Raw genomic sequence first — 19621 nt, forward strand, 5'->3', positions numbered from 1 at the left:
GAATGATAATAGTCTTTTTTTTTAAGAACAGATGTTTTTTAACTTTTGATAAAAAAAATTTATTAATTTGCTTTTTTATGGATTGTGTTTTTTGGTGTTGTGTCTTAGAAATCTTTGACTAATGAAAGTCAAATCCAGGGCTCAAACCTGTACCTTGGCTCCAAAGGCCACGTGCTTCCCATTACCCATGTTGCACCCATTGCTTTGTCAGCAGATGTTGATCAAGTTTCTACCAGGAGCCATGAACCCTCCCCATCACTGGGAGGCAGTAGTGAAGAGAAACATAGATGTCTGCCTTGATAGAGCACATTGCATCCCAATAAGAGAGAACTAAATAGAAACCCAGCATGGAATACTTGCTGGGGAAAAGGACCGAGCAGAGAAGGGGTGGGAAGTAGGTGGTCAGGGAAAGCTCTGCGAGGGCCTAGAGTTAGTGAGAGCATGAGCTGGGCACACATGAAGACAAGTGTGCTCCGGCTGGAGGTTTGCCAAGATGTGTGGAGGAATAGCACAGAGGCAGATGTGGCTGGGGGGAGCCAATGGATGGAGAACGGAGGGGGATAAGGGCTGAGAGGTAACATAGGGAGAGCTAAGAGGTGGTGCTCAGGAGCATTTCATGTTGGACTTTGTAGGTAAAGCAAAGGCTCTGGATTGTCCTGCATCAGAGGATAAGCTGATGGAGGGTTTGAACAGGGCAATGATATGATCTGGCTGCCATGTTGAGAATACATTGCAAAGGAGTCAAGAGACCAGGAGGAGAGTCTTGGTGATAATCCAGGTGAGAGATCATGTCCCTTGGCCAGGATGGTGATAGTGAAAGCAGTTGGATTCAGCTTTGTTTTGAAAATAAAGTCAAAAGAATGTTTTGATGAATTAGATGTGATGTGTGAGAAAAAGGGAGACGTTGAAGCTGACTCTGAGGATTTAGGCCTGGGCCGGTGGGAGTGAGCAGGTGCTATTCTGAGTAGGAACAGGCTTTGTAGGCGAGGCCAGGGGTTTGGATTGGGGCAGTCTATATTTGGGGTTGTCTTTTAGGCAGACCAGCAGAGGTGCAGGGAGGCAGTAGGTGTTTAGGAGAGAGGTGTTTGGGTGTCATTAGCATCTAGATTGTATTCAAGGCCTGGGCCTGGGTGAGATGGGTAGAGGCCTGATCCAGAATGCTCTCCAATACTTATTGGTTAGGAAGATAAAAGGAGATCCCAAAGGAGGAGTGAGTGAGGTGAGAGGAAGAGCAGGAGAGGTGGTGTCCTAAGGCTGGTGAGGAAAGGTTTCTAGAAGGGAGTGGCCTTGTTGGCTATGTCAGGAGCTGCTGAGAAGGTGCTGGGCCTTAGTGGTGGTGGAGGAGGGAGTTCTAAACAGAAAGCGAGTACAGAGATTACAAACAGCTGTGCTCCACAATCTGCTGCAGAGAGGAGCAGACAATTGGGACAGGTGATAAGAAAATGGGAGAAAGGATAGCACGTTTGTCTGTTGATGGGAATGATCCCACAAAGAGGGAAGGTTGATGATGCTACAGGGAGTCCTGCTGTGGGACCCCCGGAGCTTTTACCATTTCAGCAGCCAGAGAGGCAGAAACCAGAAGATTCTGTCCCACCTGAACTCACTGCTCTTGGCTCAAGAAGCCAGGGAAAGAGATACTGGGTACAAAACCAGCTAGAACAAGAGAATCACTGAAGTAATTCAAGGGCACAGGTGACCCTCTAATATCTTCGGAAATGTTGTTCCTCTCTCCCCGGAACCCCACGTCTGAGGTCCTAAAAGGCCAGGCCTTCACAAGGCACTACAGGTCCCCCACCCTTCTGGGCTGTTTCTTGCAATCAATGAGAAAATTATTCGGGCCAGATTTAGCCTGCAGAGGGAAGCAGACTGAAGGTCGAATCCTCCTCATCTCCTTCCCAAGGGGGCAGCCAGGTCTTTGTTCTCAGTTACAGTTGTATCTCTAGGAGCTTGCAGGGTAGCTGGAGAGAGCAATGTGTGCTAATGAACACCAAGACTCACCTTAAAAAGTCATTTTCCCCAATGCAAACCCAAACTGCCAGAATGGTTATCAAAAAATAAAAGAGAGCAACTGTTGGCGAGGATGTAGAGAAAGGGGAACCCTGATTCACTTTTGGTGGGAAACAGCCATTCTGGGAAACTTCAAAAAATTAAAAATAGAATTACCTTATGACCCAGCAGCCTGTTAGAAAAGACAAGGGTCTCAAGGTCTGGGAAGTGCTAAATGCTATTTCTCGCTAAATGTTTAAATATAGCACATTATTTTGCAAATGCAGCTGTAAAGAACTCAGTGAATAAAAGTAGCCAACTGCAAAGAAGAAATCAACATATAATTGACCAAATATGTATATAAGCCATGGCTAAGCCTCCCTTCAAGGAGACAGAGCTTTGGATATGAATCCCTTGTCTCCTTTACTTGCTGCAAGTAAGTAAAACTACCTTGCAACAACCACGTCTCATTTTTTAATAGAGTAACCCCAGTGGCAAACCCCTTGAGTTCAGAAACAATCCACTTCTGGGTATATATCCCAAGGAAATGAAATCAGTACCTTGAAGACATATCTGCACTCCCATGTTTGTTGCAACATCATTAACAACAGCCACAGCATGAAAACGGTGTCTATGGATGAATGAATAATTAAAAATACAAATACTAAGTTTTAAAAAAGAGAGAAGTCCTGCTATTTGCAACAACATGGTTGAACCTGGAGGAAATTATGGTAAATAGACACAGACATAAAAAACTGCATGATCTCACTTATGTGTGAAATTTAACACAGTCAGACTCATAAAAGCAGAGGGTGAAACAGTGATCAGCAAGGGCAGAGAGGTGGGGAAATGGGAGATGGTTGTTAAGAGTACAGAGTGGCAGTCGTGTAGGACAAACAAGTCCAGAGATTTAACATACACTGTGACGACTGTAGTTAGTACCACTGTACTGACTCTGGAAGTTTGCCGAGAGAGATTTCAGGTGCTCACACCACACAATGACACACAAAGATCACTGTGGGGAGACATTTATGTTAATTAACTTGATGGTAGTAATTGTTGTGCACCTTAAATATATACAATTAAAAAAAATACTTTCCCCATTTAAGCCTTGATTTGGAGAAACATCCAAGATATCCCATACTTGCAAAGTAAATTTTTACACAGTTATTTTAAACGAAGAGCACTGGATAACAGCATGGAGGAGACTACTGGAGCCATTCTAATAAAATTTAAAAGTAGGAAATGAGAGGGCTCCAATTTGACTTGGAAGGGGTATTTTTCTTTGCAGACTGTTTCATCTGGCTGGCTGTGGTGCCGTTTACTTTCACCTTTTCCTATAGGCAGGATCAAATGTTTCTGTGGAGTCTACTTTCGTGGGAGTTTTCAATGTAAAACTAATGCTAGTGATCAGACCCTCATCTGAAATTCAAATTCCAAAACTGGTATTTTAATCTTAAGAACAAAGTGGAGACATCATGAAATTCAGATCTTTGCCTTAAATATTTGCCTTAACAATGAAACAGTTCTCTCTGGACCACCTCTGAGCATATTGGACATTAAGGTACAGAGTTGGACTGCTCTGGTGGAAGCAAAAAGCTCCTGGCAGAGGCTTTTAGGGAGTGTTCAGTTTAGAGAAACTTTGCATCATATAAGTTTTGTCCATGAGATGGCGATGTTGTGCTACAAAAGAAAACTTCACTTTTACTATTGCTCTGAAAACCCAACAATTTTAAAGATACCAGTTATAGGACAGATAATTTCTGGGGCTTCATGTTGTACATCAGCATGGCGATTATAGTTAATAATGCTGTATTATATGATTGTAAGTTGCTAATAAAGTAGATCCTAAATATTCTCACCACAAAAAAGGAACAGTCATTATACGAGGTGATGGAGGTACTTACTAACGCTATTGTGGTGCTTTGTACACCTTAAATTTACAAAGTGCTATATGTCAATTATATCTCAATAAAGCTGGAAGAAAAGGAGACCGTTCTCCCCATGCCACACAGTCAAGTTTTCCCAGAAAACCAGGAGCGTATTTCCCCCTCTTCCAACCTCATGTTTGGAGCAGACAGATGGCTTCTTTCCAATGTTTATACTGCACACGTTCTCTTGAATCCAGTTGTTTGCAAAGTGTGTGTTCCTATCATTTTCTCAATGTCTTATCTGCTCCTGTTTTATTTCTGAGGTTAATCTTGGCTATCTGCCCTCATAAAAATAATTCTGGGGTGGTGTGCAGGGGATGGCGGGCTTTACTGTGGTATCCAGAGCTTTAGACTTCCACTGCACCACAGTGCCCACCTGGCCAAGGGGTCCCAGCGAAAAGCAGAGTTATCCTCATGGCCAGGGCCAGAGCCAAGAGGAATGGCCTCTTCATGGCAGGGCTCTGAGAAGTGGGCATTCCCTCTCCTGCACAATAGATCATTGTCTTTTATTGTGGCAAACAACTTAAATTTATCATCTTAACTAAATTGTAGCAAGTACACAATGCTATGGAATTAAGTACATTCAAACTGTGCTACCATTACCTCCATCCCAAATATAAACTCTGTGCCCACTGACCGCTAACGCCTCAGCCCCTGGCATCCACCATTCTAGGTTCTGTCTCTATGAATTTGACTGCTCTTGAAGCTTTGTGTAAGTGAAATAATACAATATATGTTTTTTTGGTGACTGGTTTATTTCACTTGGCATAATATTTTCAAAGTTCATCCATTATAAAATACTAGAGGCCCAGTGGATGAAATTTATGCATGGGTGCAGTCCCTAGGCCTGGTTGGTGATCGAACAGTGTGTGTCTAGCATGGAAGGGCAGGTCCCAGCTGACCTCTGGGCCCTGGGCAGCACCTGGGCCCCCAGACCCCCGCATACCCCCCTCCACCTGAGTCATTGGACCCCCCCACTGCCATCGCTGGTTGCCGTCTGCTGGGCAATTGGCAGGGCAATTGGACTCCTCTTGCACCTGCCTTGACCTGGCGCCACCTGCTCACCTGCTCCACCATCCTGCCATGGTCCGGCTCTCATCGGGGTCCATTGGGGCTGGCAGCACCTCCACTGCCACCCGCTGCCAGCACCTCCATGTTCCACGCGCCCTGGTGTCCGCGCATGTCATAGCGAGTGGTCGAACTACCAGTTGAATGACCGCCCAAGGGAACAATTTGCATGTTAGGCTTTTATTATATAGGATGTCAGAATTTCTTTTCTCTTTAAAGCTGAATAATATTCCACTGTATATATATTCCAACTTTTGTTTATTCATTCATCTGTTGATAGACTCAAGATGTTTTCACCATTTGGCTATTGTGAATAATGTTGCTACAAACATGGGTGTACAAATATCTCCTTTAGATCCTGCTTTTAATTCTTTTGGGTATATACTGTGGACTCTGAGAAAGAAGATACTTACCAAGAAAGGCTCCTGGTGGCTAACTGGGCTCAGATTTAAAAAGCAGAGCCTAGCAGCCATTTCTACACAGGAACTTCTCACACGAGCCATGCTTTATGGAGAAGCCTGCACTAAACTGCCTACCTCTTACATTGAACTGCCTGTCTCCTATGCTGAACTGCCTGCCTGCACTGTGTTTCTGCCATCCCAGCCAGCCCATATAAAAGAATTTCTGGAGTCATATTTCAACTAATAGAACACATATTTCAACCAGTCACATCTCCATTCAATCAGAGCTGCATAGCTATATCCTCATCAGCAACTTTACTGACCGAGTGGCTCCATTCCAACCAATCAGGGCAGTGCTTTATGGATAAATCAAACTGTGGGGATTTGGAGTCTTCATTTGCATGAGGTCAGGCCAATCAGGGACCAGGAGTAGGGACTTCTGTCTTTGTAAGTCAGCTCCCCTCTGGCTCAGAGAGCATTTTCCCTTTTCACTAAAAGCAGAAAACTGGGTTTCCTCAGCTGGAGCTGGAGCTTGAATACCTAAGTCTCACCAGATCAGTGGTGTGGCATAGAGCAGGGCAGAGTAGGGCAGAGCAGAGCAGAGCAGAGCAGAGCAGACTGGAGCTGGTGGAGCCAACCAGAGCACAGCGCAGCCGCCTCACCCAAGGGATGCCTCGCCCCAGGGCCACCTCCCAGCCTTGCTGTCCCACAGCTGTGCTGCTTCATAACTGAGCTGTAACACTAGTGAGCTGTCCTCACAGCAGTGCTATATCATAACTGAGCTGTTTGCACTGCATAAAGTTTCCTTTTTCGCCTCACCCCAACTTGGGAATTTCTGTTGGCATTGAATTGGCACCAATGACCATCAGTTAACAATACCCAGAAATAAAACTGCTGGATCATGTGGTAATTTTTTCTAATTTTAAAAGGAATCATCATGCAGTTTTCTTCAGCAGATGCACCATTTTACATCCCGGAAGCATTATACAATGGCTTCGGTTTCTTTGCATCCATCAGCGGTTCTCAACCTATGGGTCGCGAACAATGAAAATACATCCTGCATATCAGATATTTACATTACGATTCATAACAGTAGCAAAATTACAGTTATAAAGTAGCAACGAAAATAATTTTATGATTGGGAGTCACTACAACATGAGGAACTGTATTAAAGGGTGGCGGCATTAGGAAGGTTGAGAACCACTGGCTCAGATCATTCTTTTTTTTAAAAAAACATATTTTTATTGATTTCAGAGAGGAAGGGAGAGGGGGGGAGAGAGAGAGAGAGAGAGAGAGAGAAATATCAGTGATGAGAAAGAATCATCGATCAGCTGCCTCCTGCATGCCCCTTACTGGGGATTGAACCTGTGACCTGTGACCTCCTGGTTCATACTGGTAGGTTGATGCTCAACCACTGAGGCATACTGGCCAGGCTCAAATCATTCTTTTGAGCACTGCTGGTCATGCACACCTAAACTAATATGGAAAAATTAATTAATTTCCCAGCAGTTCCTCACTCAGAACTATTGATGAGTATTTCTCTTTTTTAAAAATTGTGATATAATTGACATATAACATTACACTAGTTTTGAGTGTATAACATGAATAATTATTTGTATATGTTTCAAAATGATCCCATAAGGGGTCTAGTTAACATCCATCACCACACCTAGCAGTTATGACTTTTTTCTTGTGAGGATGTATATTTTTTTATGGTAATATGTATTTCTTAATAGGATACCTGTATTATATTTTCCAGATGCTTAGCAAATTGTTTCTTTTCATCAATTCCTCTACCTCCCTCTTTCCAAGATGGTCATTTTAAATAAAACTGCACTAACCTTTTTCTTGTCAGGAATATGTTATAGAGTTCTGTGGATTTATAGTTGAAAGCAGATGATGTGTATGAAAGGAATAACTTCAAATGATATTTTATTGATTCTCTGGCCAAATGGTGAGGTGAGTATCATAGCTCCAATTTCTCCACTGAGGAGAAGGCAGTCCAGAGAGGCGAAGGCACGTGGCCTCAGAGTTCGAGGCCGCAGAGCGGGGTTGAACTCAGGCTGGCTGACTCCAAGGCTCCGGCCCAGTATTCCTGGATTGACCTCTAGGATGCAGAAAGTTATCCTAAACTCCTGTTTCATAAATTTTAGTAAGTCCACAATACTATGGTATGAATCATGGAAAATTCATACAGATAGTGTTTCATCTACATTACCAAAAAATCCAGGCTCTGAATTTTAGTTTTGTTCTTTTCCCTCATTACAAGAATCCTATGGGGGAGAAATATCATTTCTTACTGAAATAATGATCTTTGCTACAGTCAACTGCAGAGTTAAGATTTTGAAGCCCTTTCCGCGTGGGTGATTGCGTGTCCTCAGCTTGCATGCATGGCCAGCTTGCCTTCCTGTGCATCTGCTCAAGGCAGCCACTTGCTCTTGGGGACTCTCTCTCAGCCCCTGATTGTCTATAAATGAGCACCCAGAGATGGCATCAAGGGGTACATTATTCCAAAATAAGATGTGTGCTGGCACAAACTCTGCTTGTTTTGTGCATAAGAATAGAATCCTGATATTATAGCGCACTTTTAAAAATATACATATTTTTATTGATTTCAGAGAGGAAGGGAGAGGGAGAGAGAGATAGAAACATCAATGATGAAAGAGAATCATTGATCTGCTGCCTTCTGCACGCCCCCTCCTGGGGATTGAACCTGCAACCTGGGCATGTGCCCTGACCCGGAACTGAACCCAAGACCGACACTGAGCCAAACAGGCTAGAGCATAGCACACTTTTTAATAGTCCTAAGTTAGAACATGTAATTTTAAATAACATCTTCTCTTATCTGTGCAACATATGTAAAAGATGTTTCAGTAAATTGTGTGTCACTGTGCAGAGGTTACTGGGGAGTTTTTGTTCTGATAGGTGGTTCTGGTCTTCAGTTTCCTTATTTCTCACTCTTAAAATGCTGTGTGTTCAAAATCAGGATATGTGCCCTGGTAAGGACAGGCTGAGAAAGGCGAGGCCAACAGGAGTGTGAGCATTCTCTGCACTTGGTAAGTAACACACGAAGGAGGAGGGAATGTTTTCACACAACAGGCTAATGTCTGAGCTGCTTTTTTTCTAGTTTTCTACAGAGACTTTTCTTAAATGCTTGAAGAGCTTGGAATTCTACTCCTTCCACTCACCAACTGTGAAACTTTAGATTTGTCTAAACTCTCTGGGCTCTAAGCCAAAACATGTGAAAGGAAGATTACATGAAATAATGTTTGCAAAGTCTTTGATGATACAATGTACTTAATATTCTACCTGGAGGACAGGTAGTATTATTATCTTGAGGGAGTGGGCAATAGCTATAGTGTGATTAGGGAACATAATCATTAATTCCTAATTCCCAAAGTGTATCTAAAGAAATGGATAGATTCTCTTGTCTCCCTAAACTTAGCAGTTTTCGAAAGGGTCCTCCCTGGAGAGTTGTCAGGGGCTGTTCCTTGAAAATAGGTCACGGCCTGAGGCATTCTCCTCACTGTCCCACCAGAATGACTTCATTTGGGGGTAGGTTCCATGCAAAGAACAATAGCCTATTGGGTATTGAGATTGATGTAAGCAAGAGCCTTTTGTTTTTGGCCAAGTGGACAGAGAACAACACTTCATTATGGTAATCCCTAGCAGACGTAGGCATGAGTGATTCAAGCCGTTTTTTCCCCACAGATTTATTCAGTAGACATTTAAAATGTAAGACAGATGAAACAATTAAATCAGAGATGGCCGAGTACATGAGATGAACGTGTTCTAAAGAGTGAAGTCGGCCTATAGAAACACAGTGGAGTTACCTTATTCCTATATTAAAATACTCGATTTTGTTTTAATTATGTAGTAAAACTAGTAATCTGGCCCCAAAGAGAAAAACCTGTCTTATATCTATTTCCCTTTGAAGACATATAGTCCTAAAAGCAGTAACAGCAACAACAACTCATAAATGATTACAACTGTGGGGTTTTTTGTTTGTTTATAAAAAGTAGACATTCAAGCAGGTAATGAGGATTGGGGGAATCAAGGGTTAACAGATGTCAACTCTGTTTAGTTCCAAGGATTCAGCCCATCTTCCCTGAAAACACAGGTTCCTGGCCACAGGATCTCTAACGATGCAGTACACCCTTGCTCTCGTGGTAACTGTCAAATATATTAGCTCACACACAGCAATCCTACAGGGAAGGAACACACCCAGGAAATAGATATCTCTTCATATCAGATCTGCCTTCATTGAAAGCCTCTTCTCCTTTTCCTCCTCATCGCTGGTGGTGATAATGTGGGTAAGAGGGAGTTTAAAAACTATAAACACACAAATATGGCTTGTCATTGTCCCATGTGATTCCACTGTCTTTCTTTTCTCCTCACCTCCCTAACCAAGCCCTGATTCATGATCTCTGGAGTATGCCAGTAAAGGTTTACATTTTTACACAGAAGCTCCCCCTGGACTTTTAAGACCATTAATAATAACAGCCAATACTCTTTCAGTACTATGTGCACACAGCGTTCTGGGTGCTTTAGTGTGAACTAAGTCAGTAATCTGCACAGCTGCCCGTGAAGCAGGTACTGTTTACCAACCCACTTCATAGATGAGGGCACCGAGGCACAGTGAGGCCACACAGCTCTTACGTGACAAAACTGGGCATCAAACCCACTAGTCAGACTCTAGGGCCCAGGTTCTCAACCACTATTCTGTGCTGCCCCTGTAATATTCTTAGCAATAAAAATAAATGGTAAACAATTTTTAAAAGAAATAGATGAAATTTTAAAAATCCTAAATATAAATTCTAAACTCAATTTCCATATTCATAAAAAATTAAATTTATTGGGGTGACATTGGTTGATAACATTATATAAGTTTCAAGTGTACAATTCTACAATACATCATCTGTATATTGTATTGTGTGATCACTCCCAAAGTCCAGTTTCCTTCTGTCACCTTACTTAACCCCCTTTACTCTCTTTTTCCTCCAAAACTCCCCTCACCTCTGGTAACCACCATACTGTTGTCTGTGTCTATGAGTTTGTTAGTTTTGTTTGTTCACATTTTTTGCTGTCAGTTTTATATTTCACATATGAATGCAACCATATGGTTCTTGTCCTTTTCCATAGCATATTATCAAAGTCTATCCATGTTGTCACAAGTGGCAATATTTCATTTTTCTTTATGGCTGAATAGTATTCCATTGTGTATATACCACATTTTCTTTATCCAATCATCTACTGAAGGACACTTAGGCTGTTTCAACACCATACCTGCTAGAATGGCTTTTATCAATAAGATAAGTAATGACAAGTGTTGGAAAGGATGTGGGAAGAAAAGGGAACTGTCATACATTGCTGGTGAGAATATAAATTGATTCAGCCAGTATGGAATATAGTATGGAGGTTCCTCAAGAAATTAAGAATAGAGCTACCAGCAATCCCTCTTCTGGGTATCTACCTAAAATTTTTGAAAATACTTATCTGTAAAGATATATAGATTGCAATATTATGCACAATAACTAAGACATGGAAACAACTAATTTCTATATTCTAATTTAGGTTATACCAACCTAAATTTAATCTGATCATCTAAGGGCACTACCACTAGATGGCAGTCAAGACACCAGATCTGTTTTCCTCCCACTCAGGCTGCACTGAAGCAGATCAAACAGAAGTCTCAGGAAGTTCTCAGGTTAGGAAGCAGCACAGGCCCTTCCAGAAATCACACAGCTCCTCTGTCTGTCTTAGCAGTGAGGATTTCTCCAGACTTCCGACCCAAACATTCAGAATCACTTCCATTGCACAGTGTAGACCACTATGCTCCAGGGAAAAAGCAAAATACAAGAAGTCAAAACCTCAAAAGGAAAGAGTAGTTTTAGGAAAATAGTGGTTCTTCAAGGAGCCCCAGGCAAAGAGTGCCACTTTGATCCATGAAAGGCTGAAAATATGTCCTGGGCAGAATCTGCCACAGACGATGTGTAGGTGAAAAGATGGCCTGACTTTCAGGTTATACCTAACCTAACTCCAAGGAGACTGAGGGCTGCTCATACCACTCCCTAGAACAGACTTTGAACCAGCCCCTCACCAAGTCTGACAGTTACGCATGGGAGATGGAAGATGGGGTGCAGAGCTTTGCAGCAGGTCTGCTCTTCCACCTCCTGGATCTGGGCTGGCCCTGCAGCTTGCTTTGATGATGAATTGTAGCATAAGTGATGTTTGAATTTTAAAGCTTACCCTCTGGAATGTTCCTGCTGCCCTGGAAGGAAGCACTGGCGTAGACAAACTGAGTCATGAGAACTCCCGTGCACAAGGCACCAGACCAATGCACCAGGCTGTTTGGCCCTGACCCAGCCACGAGCTGAGTGCAGCCTACCCAGTGAGACAGGCAGCCTTCAGAACTGTGGAAAATAGCATATTGTTGGTGTAAGCCACTTTGTTTTGGTGTGGTTTGTTACCTAGTTGTTGTAAATGCTTCCCTCCACGTCCCTCGTGGTTCAGGGCTCAGGATCTGGAAGAGGAGCCGCACACAAATGAAAGAGAAAAGACAAGAGATAATTTGGGAATATTGGGGGGCCAGGTGGGTAAGTCCAACTCAAGAGGAAGGACTTCCACCAGTGCTCAGGCTGCACCAACCATTTTATAGTCAGGGGTAAACAAGGTAGTGGTTACCATAGTTACACTGTTCTTGTGAGTTTCACTTGTTTTGACCATAGTTTCACTTCCTGCACTTCCCTCAGCCCATTAGCTTCCCAGATAAGATCTAGGGAGTGTTATAAGGTCAAGCCTAATTATGCTAAGAGGACTGTGCCCTCTAAGCTGGGACTTGTTTGTGACTTTGCCAACAGGTCAGTCCTAGGCTTAATCCTATATCGGCTCCCCACACCTAGTGAGATAACGGATCACCTCCCTAGTGAGAAAGTCTGGTGTGTATAAAAGCCAGCTTTTTTTCCTGCCCCCCAAGGCCCAGCAGGACATTAACTTGGACCCCTTCTTTGCCTCACTCCCTCACCCTTCTGCCTTCACTCAGCTCTAGTCCCCCTGGCCTTAATTCTGTCCCTCATCCCCTCCATGACAAGCATGCTCCTGCTCAAGGGCTCTGCAGTGGCTGCTCCTTTCTCTGGAATGCCCTGTTCCTGGGATGGCTCCCTCACCCTTTCCAGGACCTGCTCTTATTTCACTTTTCCTGAGAAACCTAACCTGCCCTCACTGGAAAGACCTGGCTCCACCTGAAATGCTTGGCCCCACTCTCCCCTGCTTTATTTTTTTTTCATAGTATTTATCACTACTTGACATCTTCATTGCTTTACTTCTTTATTTGTCTCCCCTCCTAGTCACCCTTCCCTGCCATTAAAATGCAAGCTTCATGAATTTTTGTCTTTGCTCACTTTTGTGTGTAGTGTCTAGCAATAATAAAAAACAATAGCTAAGACTGGCAAAGCACTTATCCTCAGCCAGGTACTATTTAAGGGCCTCATTTACTTCTCACAAAAAAAGTAGGAGGTAAGCACTATTCTCCCACTGAATAGATGAGGGAATTTGAGTCATAGGCAGGGTTAACAATTCTGTTTAGTGGCAGAACTAGTATTTAAGTCCAGGCAAACTTGCTCATAGTAGGTACATAATAAATACATGTTTAATGAATAACAAATAAATACATGAATTTTCTATTCTTCTGCTGCAGCAGAGCTGTCTCAGTTGCTGCTGAGTGATTCTTTCCAATAGTCCTTCTTTCTTCATCTATAAAAAACAAAATTGCTCTTCAGCCTCCTCATATTACAGTCTACTCTCATTTTGTCTTTTTTTTTTTTTTTACTTGAAATTCAGGCAAGATTTTAGTGTAAAAGAGAAATATACAAAAATCAATTATATTTCTATATATTAGCAATTAACAGTCTGAAAATGAGATTAATAAAACATTTTTATTTAAAAGAGCATTAAAAATATAAAATACTTAGGAATGAATTTAGCAAAATAAGTGCAATACCTGTACTCTGAAAAATACAATACATTGTGGAAAGTAAAGAAGACCTAAACCAATGGAAAGATAGCCCATGTTCATGGACCAGAAGACTTAATATTGTTAAAATGCTAATACTTTCCAAATTGATCTACAGCTTAAATGAAATCCCTATAAAAATTACAACTGGAATGGAGAGACCAAGATGGCGGCATAGGTAAACACCGGAGACTGCTGCCGCAAACAACCACTTCAAAAATACAACTAAAAGACGGAACGGACATCACCCAGAACCACAGGAAGGCTGGCTGAGGAGAGACTCTTCAACTAGAAGGAAAAATAACAGCACACCGAGGCTCAGAGGAGGCGCAGTGTGGAAAAAACTCAGGTGCGGAGGTGCGCGCGCAAAGCGGGCTGGTGGCTGAGAGCGCGGTTGTCGTTTTCGGTCAGGGGGGAGTCTCAGACTCTGAGCTCCAGATACGGGCGAATCGCTGGGGACTCGGACCCAAACGGGAGAAGCGGGAGTGTCTGGCATCAGTTGGAAGGCAGCTTTCCCTCCGAGGTTTGCAGCGGTTCCGGGGGTTCTGAGAAGCAGAGCCTCTGGGAACGGGACTGAGAGGGGCCATAACCGCTCCCTCCGCCCGCCCGCCCTGTTGAGCCCGCCCCGCCCAAGCCCTGCGCAGAGCCATTTGCCAGATCGCCTCAGGCAAAGGCTAGATTAGCACCTCCCCAGAGGACAGAAGTTTTCCGCGGCAGACACAGCTGATTCACACAGCCAGTCGGCCTGGTGGTCAAATCCCTCTAGTATTAACTACAACAATCAAGGCTCAACTAGAACAAGACTGCGCACAAAGACCACTAGGGGGTGCACCAAGAAAGCATAAAAAATGCGGAGACAAAAAAACATGACAGAAATGGAGGATATAGAGCTAAAAAACGCAATTTTGAGGGCTTGCAATAAACTTTTGGAGAGCCTCACGAAAACTAATGAGACCCTCGATGCTATGATAAAGAAACTAGAAATTAAGCATACACGCTCTGAAATAAAGAATATTACACCCAATAGCAGACCAGAGGAGCGCAAGAATCAAGCCAAAGATTTGAAATGCGAAGAAGCAAAAAACACCCAACCGGAAAAGCAAAATGAAAAAAGAATCCGAAAATACGAAGATAGTGTAAGGAGCCTCTGGGACAGCTTCAAGCGTACCAACATCAGAATAATAGGGGTGCCAGAAGATGAGAGACAGCAAGATATTGAAAACCTATTTGAAGAAATAATGGCAGAAAACTTCCCCCACCTGGTGAAAGAAATGGACTTACAGGTCCAAGAAGCGCAGAGAACCCCAAACAAAAGGAATCCAAAGAGGACCACACCAAGACACATCATAATTAAAATGCCAAGAGCAAAAGACAAAGAGAGAATCTTAAAAGCAGCAAGAGAAAGAAACTCAGTTACCTACAAGGGAATACCCATACGACTGTCAGCTGATTTCTCAACAGAAACTTTGCAGGCCAGAAGGGAATGGCAAGAAATATTCAAAGTGCTGAATACCAAGAACCTACAACCAAGAATACTTTATCCAGCAAAGCTATCATTCAGAATTGAAGGTCAGATAAAGAGCTTCACAGATAAGGAAAAGCTAAAGGAGTTCATCACCACTAAACCAGTATTATACGAAATGCTGAAAGGTATCCTTTAAGAAGAGGAAGAAGAAAAAGGTAAAGATACAAATTGTGAACAACAAACATGCATCTATCAACAAGTGAATCTAAGAACCAAGTGAATAAATAATCTGATGTACAGAATGAACTGGTGATTAATGGGGGGGAAAAAAAAGAGGAACAAATGTAACCTGAACAATAAAGATTTAATTAAAAAAAAAAAATTACAACTGGATTTGTTTCAGAAATTGACAAGGTGATCCTAAAATTCCTATGGAAATGCAAGGATTGACTCAGAGTAGTCAAATATTCTTGAAAAAAATAAGTTGGAGAATTTATGCTTCCTGATTTAAAACTGTACGTCAAATCTACAATAATCAAGACATAGGACAAACATCTGGACCACAGGAACAGAGTTGAGAACCTATAATTGTGGCCAAATGATTTTCAACAAGGGAAATTCAATGAGGGAATAGTCTTTTCATTGAATGGTGTAAAAGAATAATGTTGTACCCCCTATTTTACATCACATAAAAATGCATTGAAAATAAATAAAAAACCTAAATGTAAGACTAAAACTATAAAACCTTTAGAAAATAATGTAGCTATAAATCTTGTGATTTGGGGGTTAAAGAAACCCCTCTTAGACATGATGCTAAAAGCACAAGTGAGAAAAAATATAATAGATGAATTGGACTTTATTAAAATGAAAGACTTTTGTCCTGAGAATAATACCCTGAAGAAAGTGAAAAGACAATCCACAGAACAGGATAACATATTTTCAAACCATCTATCTAATAAGGCTCTTATAGCCAGAATATATAAAGAACCACAACAATGTAATTAAAGGATAACCCAATTAAAAATGGACAAAGGATCTGAGTAGACATTTATCCAAAGAAGATATATATATATACTAAAGGCCCATGGGATGAAATTTATGCACTGGTAGGGTCCCTAGCAGCTGCAGGCCGTGGCCTCCCTTTCTTCCCCCAGCCAGCCAGCCAGCCTGCCTCCTGGTCAAACTCCCGGAAGAATTCTGGTTGAGGGGACAATTTGCATACTACACTTTTATTATATAGGATATATATGGTGTGTATATGTATGTATATATATATATATATATATATATCCAATAAGCACATGCAAAGATGCTCAACATCATTAACCATTAAGGAAATGCAAATAAAAAGCACAATAAGATACCACTCCAGACCCAGTAGAATATATCTAAATAAAAAGATAAATGATAACAAGTGTTGACAAAGAGGTGGAGAAATCAGAACTCTCATGACTTGTTGGTGGGAATGTAAAATGGGGATGCCTCATTTGAAAACTTTTGGCAGTTCCTCAAAAGATTAAACATAGAATACAATATGACCCAGCAATTCTTCTGTTAGGCGTTTACCCAAGAGAAATAAAGAGATATGGTCACACAAATTCTTCTACACAAATATTCATAGAAGCATTGTTCATAATATCCAATAAGTGGAAATAACCCAAATGTCCAATAGCTGATGAATGGATAAGTAAAATACAACATATTCATGCAATACAATATTAGCCAGTCTATACTAATAAAAGGATAATATGCTAATTAAACCAGATAGACCAGATGTCTTCCAGACGTCATTCCAGATGTTCTTCCTGACAAAGCTGGGGGCATGGTCGGCCTGCAAACCACCCATGGCCCCTCACCCAGGCTGACCCAGCCCCCAAGCGGTAACATCCTACCCTGATTGGGGGCATGGCCAGCCTGCAAACTGCCCCCAGCATGGCTGGCCTGCAAACTCCCAGTAGCCCCTTGCCCAGGCCAGCCCTGCCCACCAGCAGGGACCCCCACCTTGGTTGGGGGCATGGTCAGCCTGAAAACCACCGGTGGCCCCTTGCCCAGGCTGGCCCCGCCCCCCAGCAGGGACTCCCACCCTGATTGGAAGCATGGCCAGCCTGCAAACTGCCCCCAGCCCCTCGCCCAGGCTGGCCCCTCTCCCCAGTGGGGACCCTCCACCCTGATCTGGGGCCCCCTTCAGGGCAGGCCAGCCAGCCCCCTCCCATGCACCAGGCCTCTATCCTATATAATAAAAGGATAATATGCAAATTGACCCTAACGGCAGAACGACCAGAGCAACTGCTGGACCAGTCACTATGAGGCACACTGACTACCTCTTGGTCCCTTTCCCTGGCCAGCAGGCTCTGATCGCCTGATGGCCACCCACGACAGGGGTGGGGTCTGCGAGCAGGCCGGAACAGTCTACCTCTCAGTCCCTTCCTCCGGCCGTCAGGCACTGATCACCCAATGGCAAACAGGGAACCAGAGGTGGGTGGCAGCGGGGATTGGGGCCAGCTGCAGGCAGCTGGGGAAGATGGTTCTGATCACAGGCCAGGCCTAGGGACTGTACCAATACATGAATTTCATGTGTTGGGCCTCTAGTAATGAAATAAAGAACTTATATGCACTGCAACATGCGTGCATTCTGAAAGAAAGAATTCTAAATAACAAAAGCTTAATATGCAAATTGACAGAACAGCAGAACAAAGGGCAGAACTACCGGTTATTTTCATGTGCACTGACGACCAGGGGGCAGGTGCTCAATGCAAGAGCTGCCCCCAGCCCAGAGACCCCAGGCCGGCCAAAGTGGGTACCAGCAGGGGCCCCCCTGATTACCCCGCCAGTCGCTCCACAGAGAGAGGTAACTGGTGGCGGTGGCGGGGGGCGAGGCCAGGCTTGCCAAGGTGAGTGCCAGTGGGGGCTCCCCTGATCACTTCACCAGTTGCCCCACAGATTAGTCCTGATTGCCAGCCAGGCCTAAGGACCCTACCTGTGCATGAATTTCATGCACCGGGCCTCTAGTATAAACATAAAAGCTCATATAGAATGGGGGTGGGGAACTGGGCTGCAGCCAGGGCTGAGCCGGAACCCTGGAGCCACTGCTGCCAGGCTAGGGAGGACCGGTGCTTCGCAGGGCCAGCATGGATGTCTGTCGGGCTATATGTACACTGCCTGGCATCTCCTCCCTGTCCCAGGCCCACAGCCTCCTCATTCTGAACAATTCTGTCTAAGGAAAGGGGAAGTGTACTAAGCAAGGTTCATCAGGAGCCCAGGAGACACATTTTGGAGATGATAAACTTGCAGATCTCAAAGAGGCAAATCCACTCTCCTTTAAAGAGTTTCTGAAAACCAAGAACCTCAGCCTGTTGAAAGAGGACACTGAGAGAGAAGGAAGATCATGGCTGGCAGGATGGCAGTGAGGAAGAGAGTGTGAGTGAGTGAGTGAGCAAAAAGAGACTGTGTGGTTGTGTTGTGTGTGTGTGTGTGTGTGTGTGTGTGTGTGTGTGTGTGTGTGTGTGGCTGTTAGATTCTGCATAACTTTTGGGAGCTGGTGGACCAGGCTCCCATAGCCAGGCAGCCTCTGCTACCACTGCAATCTCTGCAGGGACGGCCGATTCTGCCACAAAGGCCACGCCATCTTGAAGGGGAGTACTGTTATGACTGGGAGCCCAGCCTCACCTCCACCTAGGGTGCCCTTGGACACTACCCAGGACCCTACAGCCCCTCCAGTCAGGGACCTGCTGCCTTGGCTGCAGACCCATGTACGTGGAGACTCCAGCCTCCCTAGCTTCAGGCTCCTGTGAGTTCTGGAGTGCACTCCCCTCCCGCCAGTGAAATGCTTTAGCCCTGGGCACTGTGACCTCATGAACAGCCAAACCTTACACAGCAACAATGGGCTCTGAGACCATGCAAGAGAACAGCCAAGCCTTATGCAGAAACCCCAGATGCCACAACCATGCTAACCACCACTAAGCCTGACACAACAACCCTTGATGCTGCAACCAAACATGAGCAGCTGAGCCCCACACAGCAACCCCAAGTGCCTCCCACAGCAACTCCAGGTGCCGCGACCACACAAATTGCCTCCAAGCCTGACACATCTACACCGGACCTGGTGACCGTGCGACCATCCGCCAAGCTCACATCTGCAGTCACAGGACTAGTACGACTCGACGGCTAGATCCTTCAGTGAAAATAAAAATGGGGACACAAAGAAACAACCCCCAAAGGAAAGAAAAGGAGAAATCTCCAGAAAAGGAACTAAATGAAATGGAGGCATGCTATTTGTCAAAAAAAAAGAATCCAGAATAAGGGTCACATAGTTCATAAACCGGATAGATGAGAAAATCAACAACTTATATAAGCATCAAGAGGAAATATAGAGTGATATAGCTATAATAAAAAAAAGTATGGAAGGTTTCAACAGTTGACTAGAAGAAGCAGAGTACCCAATTAGTTAATTAGCAGACAGGCCAGATTATTATGACAACCCCATCAGTACTGCGTTGGGTAACCTTTTCCCTTCAATACTGTGGCAATTCTTGGCATTGACTCCACGAGATGTTGAAAGGTGATGCGAGGAATCTGACACCATGCCTGTTGAATAGCACTGTCCAGTTCTGTGAGATTTGATGGTTGTGGAACCAGCTGCCTGATGGCTCTTTTAACTTCGTCCCACAAATGCTCAATTGGATTGAGATCTGGTGATTGTGGGGGCCACCTAAGCAAGGTAAAGTCTCCCTCATGTTCTTGAAACCACTCCTACACAATA

At 43.7% G+C, this 19621-nt stretch overlaps 1 pseudogene; it reads left to right on the plus strand.

Moving 5' to 3' along the window:
- Positions 1-17612: 17612 nt before the first annotated feature.
- LOC102242573 overlaps positions 17613-19621 on the plus strand; it is a 7774-nt pseudogene continuing 5765 nt past the window's right edge.

This window comes from Myotis brandtii, unplaced genomic scaffold (genome assembly GCF_000412655.1).
Source record: "Myotis brandtii unplaced genomic scaffold, ASM41265v1 scaffold298, whole genome shotgun sequence".
NCBI lineage: Eukaryota > Metazoa > Chordata > Mammalia > Chiroptera > Vespertilionidae > Myotis > Myotis brandtii.